This window comes from Octopus bimaculoides, chromosome 22, assembly GCF_046866305.1.
Source record: "Octopus bimaculoides isolate indiv1 chromosome 22, ASM4686630v1, whole genome shotgun sequence".
Classification (NCBI taxonomy): domain Eukaryota; kingdom Metazoa; phylum Mollusca; class Cephalopoda; order Octopoda; family Octopodidae; genus Octopus; species Octopus bimaculoides.
Window position 1 is genome coordinate 37,235,951 of NC_142949.1, and position 7,279 is coordinate 37,243,229.

Here is a 7,279-nt window from a genome sequence, read left to right on the forward strand (position 1 = left end):
AAATTTAGCTGTATTTCTGATCAGAAATAGCAGCTAAATTTCCATTCAAATTACGCTTCATACACCACGCAGAAACTCTGTTTTACGTTGTTCTTGTTCATGTTGTTTTTTTTCTTGTCGTTGTTTGGTGATGGCACTATGATGCGAAATTTCGTCAAATTTTGAAAGTAAATGCAACAAATTCGCACCTAAATTCGCATAGGAGACGATGTATTGTGTTTGATTTGAAATCACCATCAATATCTCTATCCCCAAAATATATGTCAAAATAAAAATAAAATAAAAACGTTAGGAAATTGAATCTAGGTTGTAATATTCTTTCTACAACAAGTAAGTTTTATTTGGTATTCATTGGGTATTCATTGCCATAATGAATCCCGATTCAACACCATTCATGATTTATTCATTAAGATCTCCACAGTCTTCTATAATTTGTATCAATTCGGTAGAATATCTGGCGACTCTACTGTCATCTTGACCTCTTCCTTCCTCTACACTCCTAATGTCTTAAAAAAACATGCTTAACAATCCAGAACTATTACAAAATATTTCATTAGTTTTCTTTTCTATTTCGTTTCTTTGGATTGCAAGAAACTGAATGCCTGCCTTCGTCCTGATGGTCCTTAGACAACAGAACAAATAAACTTTGATTGCAATTATGGATTCAAATTCACGAAATATGTTTCATTTCAATCACTGCAATGATTCGCTTTATTCTTGTTTGGAGATTAAATGATGGTCAATCAATTTATCCCTTTTGTTTTCTTAATATGGATTCATTGTATGAAAAATAGATAAAACGCTCTGTTGCTTCACCAATATGCTATCTTAGTCTAAAACATTTGGTCGATAGTGATGTCGTTCCGGTGGAATTTGTTTTCTGATGTTATTATTTTCTAATGGTACCACCAATGTTCAGACTCCTAGTGTGGCACAGAAATCTTGGAGAGAGTAGGAGCAGAACAAGATTTTACATGATTTAAAATAATATTGATCTAAGAAGAGGGGTTTTGTAAATTGACACAAAAGTCCAAGTTTCAGCATGGATTCTACATTCTCGATCTCTCACAGTCATATATAGACAAAGGTAGATAAATAGAGAGAAACAGATACGAAAAGAGAAACCTCGATAGATGCGCACATACATATAGACATGTGTGTAAGGTGTGCGTGCGTAAATATATCAGGCTTGTGCGTTTATAAGGCAAATCAACGTAAGGGAGAACAAAAAACGAAATGGAGAGATCGGTACACTGGCACATGAGTAGACACAAATTATTCTCGTTCACTCATCCATTTATATAAACATAAATACAAGCATGCCTGATGCGTACACCCTGCATTGCAAGAGGCGTGGACATAGAAATACACACGCACGTTCGCACACAGCTAATCGTATACATATATACATACATACATACATATATATATATATATATATATATATATATATATATATATATATATATATATATATATATATATATATATATGTGTGTGTGTGTGTGTGTGTGTGTGTGTGTGTGTGTGTGTGTGTGTGTGTAAGTGTGTATCTATGTATACACAAACACACATAAGGCAACGACACGCATGGTTGTAAAAAATTATATGACATAAAACCATTAATCTGTGACGCATAAATAACTTCAGATAGATATGTTTGTATGTATATATATATGTATATATATATATATATATATATATATATATATATATATATATATATATATATATAAACATATGCATACATGTGCGTATGTATATATATATATATATATATATATATATATATATATATATATACATATATATATATATATATATATATATATATATATATATATATATATATATATATATATATATATATATATGCAAATATTTATATATATTTATATATGCAAATATTTATATTCAGATATATTATATATGTATGTATGTATGTATGTATTTATCTATCTATCTATCTATCTATCTACATGTCTATATATATATAGACAGACAAACAGACAGACAGACAGATAGACAGACAGACAGATAGATAGATAGATCAAATGAACGAGAGAGAGAGAGAGAGAGGGAGAAAGTGATCGAGAGTGAGAGAGAGTGGAGGGAGAGATAGAAAAAGAGAAATAGAGCGTGAGAGGGAAATGAGAGAGAGAATATTACCAACTGTTTGACCACTTGCAATAAATAAGCACATGCGCAGAACAAACACCGTTCCGGTTGGTTTCTTGCGCTAAGCAATTATTAATACTTTAGATGGCTGTAACTCCTTCATACATGGAAATTATTCCGCTAATATTCAACTTCCTTCGTATTTAAATAATGTATCCGCTAGTATTTTTTCTTTTGTAAAATCGTTTCCTTTATGGTTTCTGTTTTTATTGCTTCGTTTTCCGTTATATATGGATTTTGGTTTTGTTATAACCGTTGGCAACCTTTTTACTTTCTTTTCTTTCTTATAGGTTTGCAAGGGAGATAACCGGTGAAATACTACAGCACACGTGACGTGAATAAATATAGACTGTAAATGCTGTTTTACTTAGAATGTATATTAGGAATATAAGAATGCGTACACCAATACAGGTTAAAACACCGATGCATATTTGTAGATATACATTATTACTCTGACATACACACACACACACACACACACACACAGGCATACATACACACATACATTATATTTACGCAGACACGCATATAAGAATTTTGCTTTACAGTCGTGTTTCCTGGGTTCTACTGCAATGTATAACCCATTGCACTATTCACTTCTCGTCTGATGTCAGCAGGGTCACTCTGAGAGGGAGCGTGCAGGTAGGTTTTGTTGTTGGGTTTTCATACGACTACTAACCGGACGGCTTTTGTTGTTCATCACTGGGTCAGGCTTTATTTTTTTTTAAATGTGCTGATTTCTGTCAGACAGAACCTAAATACTAGGAAGAGAATTATCTCCAGACCTGAGCAGTTGAAATTAGTGTGTGCTGTGGTTTCCCCTAGTTTCCTTTGGATGTTGTTTGCCGAATTAACTTTTAGTTTGGCCCTACAAGCTTTCTTTATGTTTCTTTCTTTCCAGTTTCTAATCATATTAGTGACTTGAGTATTCCTACTCGTATTTCAGTAGAACGGAGAATGTAGCTGTTCTTCTTTGTAACCTCAATGACTACAACAATAATTTATCTTATCGTGTTACTTTGATATTTGTTTCTGTCTTTAAGAATTCTGCTAACCTTGTCTGCTAACCTTGATCATGTGTTTCTATTGTTACTGTTTAATCGTTGATCTTTATGCATTTGCGTGCTTCCTGGGGCCATAAGAAGATCTTTTATTCTTTTTAATCTTGGAATTACACATAGTTTTAAGTTGTCAGAATGACCATTTCATTCTTTGGAACTCCTATTCTTAAATCTTACTCAAATTCCATTCTAGTTATACTCTTATTTACGTTTTACTTTTACTTTCAGTTTTGCGTTCGTCATTATCCGTAGGTGTTCTAAGACTTGCATTTGACGTGTCTTGTTATTTACTTATAGATTTTGCAAATGGTGCTTATATCTCAGTGGTATACATTCTGAATGTTTTCTTTATTGTGTTTAGTTTTGTTGTGATTTTCGCATGTGTTTTCATCACCCATTCTTTCATTACTTTTTACATGTGTTTTCATTACACATTATTCCATTTAACTCTCATATTTCAATTTCTGATGTCTAGTTTTCGTTTTAAAAATTTATCTTCATAAGTTCGATAACCTGCTCCTGTCGAGATTTCGTAGCTTGTTATTTCTCTATTTTTTCTTATTGGACTGGGGATCATTGTTGCTGTAAAATATTCATGGAGAATTAAAAAGAATTCCTCCAGTGTTTCTTTACGCCGTTTTCTCTTTTAGTTACGTGACTTGAAATGTAAAGACCGATAATTTGTATAGATTTTCCATAATTTTCGTCGGTTACGCTTACTGTCAATATTGGCACGTATGATTTCTCCGTCTCTTTTTTGGCTCACATCAAAACTATTCGTCTATTATAATTGAACTTGTACTGAATTTTATATGAAATGCTGGTTCATTTTTGGTGGTGGATGGCAGGTGGACAGACGGGTTTGTTATCGATATAGTGCATGTAGCAGTAGACTGTTTACGCCTAGTGGACATTACATAATAGTACTGTTTGTGAATAACATGAGTATGAATTACATAATAACATCGCTGAAAGTGCAGAACATGTAAGTCATTGTAAATATTTGGGTTAATTTCAGATTTTTGTTGATTTAAATAAAAAATTACTAATCAGGAGATCAAAAAGAAGCATAAATTCTTCTTCGAAGAAGGGACAACGACTATTTATGTACTTCAAAAAACCCGTTCAAGAAGAATAACTACTGTATTTAAATTTATTTACCTACTATAGCATAAATGTTTTAAATAGTAGATTAACTATAGTAAATACATCATTTATATATACCAATACATATAAATAAATATATATACATACATTATCATAAGTTGTCAGAATGACCATTTCATTCTTTGGAACTCCTATTCTTAAATCCTACTCAAATTCCATTCCAGTTATACTTTTATTTACGTTTTACTTTTACTTTCAGTTTTGCGTTCGTCATTATCCGTAGGTGTTCTAAGTCATGCGCATTATTTGTTTTTGATTTTGTCGAATACACAATTTAGTAGGGTCAGTTGGGCACCATGAAGCAATTCACTTTACCAGAAATTTGCAAACGACATACTGTATTGCTTATTCGCGCTAGAAGCTCCAGTACGAATAGAAGGTGAACACACAGAACAAAAGCTGGCTTGTCGTGTCCCCAAGACATGTACCGAGAGTCATACCAATCAAACAGCCAGTCGACATCATGGTGTATGGAGTGATCACTAGTGATGGTGACGTTATGCCTCAATTCATCTTCTCACACGGACTCACACTCAACACGGAAGCCTACATCAAGTGCACGGAGGAGGTAGAGATGCCTTGGGTCAAGAGGGTGTCTGCTGGAAGACACTATGCCTGGCAACAGAACTCTGCACCATGCCACACAAGCAGGAGAATCCAGTCCTGGCTGTGAGACAATATCTGCGACCACATCACCCCTAACATCTGGCCACCTAACTCTCCAGACTGCAACCCACTTCATTATTATGTGTGAGGCGCAGTTGAGCGAGAGAGTAACAAAACTCCTTGTAACACCAAAGATGAAGTGGGGGCAAGGATTATGGCAGCATTCACCTATTTAAACAAGGAGAGTGTCCAGAAGATTTGCTGGTGATTCTTATGCCATCTGGAGGTCGTGGTTGAAGCGAATGGCGAGTTTATTAAATAAAATCCTGAACTTTAGTATTTCAGGATATTTCTATCTAATTTTGGTAAATAAATATATCTGTTAAAATGAGCTGTCAGAGTAATTTTCATTTTAGCGTAATTTAGACGACAATATATTTACCACACCTTGGATATACGTATATGTATATACACACATATCTACCTATCTCTCTTTCTCTCTCTATCTCTCTCATTCTCTCTCATTCTCTCTCTCTCTCTCTCTCTCTCTCTCTCTCTCTCTCTATATATATATATATATATATATATATATATATATATATATATATATATATATATATATATATATATATATATATATATATATATATATACGTGTGGTGTGTTCCTGTGTAATTATAATATGCTAATAAAATCAATATGCTGCATACTGAATCGCATCAACTTATTTAGCTTTTTCTCAATGTGAAAATATCCTATTTTATACTGTTCTATTCCCTAGTTACTTCATATTTTCGTTGATCTGTGCAAAGCAATTACCTTAATTTGTATTGTTATATTCCCATGCTGCCTGCTTTATCTGTTGTTTGGGGATATGCTCTATAAGATGTAATTACAATCTACATAGATTAAGGCAGTCGACGATGACTTACAAACAGCTATTTTTTTTTATCGATAGCGAAACCTCAGTAGTGACTGTTCACATCAGAATTATATAAAACTATGAAAATACAGACACTCCCATGTATATGTGTGTGTGTGTGTGTGTGTGTGTGTGTGTGTGTGTGTGTGTGTGGAAACTGATTCTTACTAACCCTGAAGCTTTTATACACACGTATGATTGCACACACGCACAAAATCAGAAGCGATAATATACTGTACTGAAGAAAGCATTTCATCAATAATGTGTATATATAGATTCTTCCGTTCTTTCTTTCTTTCTTTCTCTCTTTCTTTCTTTCTTTCTCTCTTTCTTTCTTTCGTTCCTTTTATCTCTCTCTCTCTCTCTCTCTTTCTTTCTTTCTTTCTTTCTTTCTTTCTTTCTTTCTTTCTTTCTTTCTTTCTTTCTTTCTTTCTTTCTTTCTTTCTTCTTCTTCTTCTTCTTCTTCTTCTTCTTCTTCTTCTTCTTCTTCTTCTTTATACTCTCCTCCTCCTCCTTCTCTTCTTCCTGTTGTCTTTTCTTCTCATTCGATTTTTCCTTTCTTCCTTTTCCCTTTTCCCCACCCTGTCTTTTATATATGTATTAACAATGTCAATTTTTCCTTTTTCCTGGTGACAGAATGTATCGAATGCTTGAAATACTTCCGGGAATATTTCCTCCCCCACTTCCTAGCTCAAGTCTTTTCCATCCTGGTATCAAATAATTATCTTGAGCATAATGGCGCAATAATACTACTACATCATGACCAAAAGAAGCATAAAACAAAAACAGCAACGATGCTCCTTGGATTTACCAATCAGTGAGGGACTTTGAACGTATTAGAGTGCAAAGAAGGAGTGCTATGTCTGTTGAAGATCTCCGAACAGTACGGAGAAAATTCAATGAATGGAAATCAGTCGAAAAGGATAATAACCTCAAATTTCGCCCTCCTCCTCCTCCTCCTCCTCCTCCTCCTCATCATCATCATCATCCTCATCATCATCATCATCATCATCATCATCATCATCATCATCATCATCATCATCATCATCATCATCATCATCATCGTTCTTGTGAGTTTGTCCTCGTTCTTCAATCTTCTTTCCAATTCTTGCTGAATATCTCCCCAACATTTAGCGCAAAGAGCGATTTTAATACTTTTCTATCTCATACGACGTGTTTCTTATAGTATTTCACCTTGTTCAAAATAACCCAATATCTAGACCTCCTGGCGTATTAAAGTAACCAATGAATGCATACTATAATAATAACAACAAAAAAAAACAACAATAATAATATCAATATTATTCACAAATATACATATATATATGTATATATATATATATAT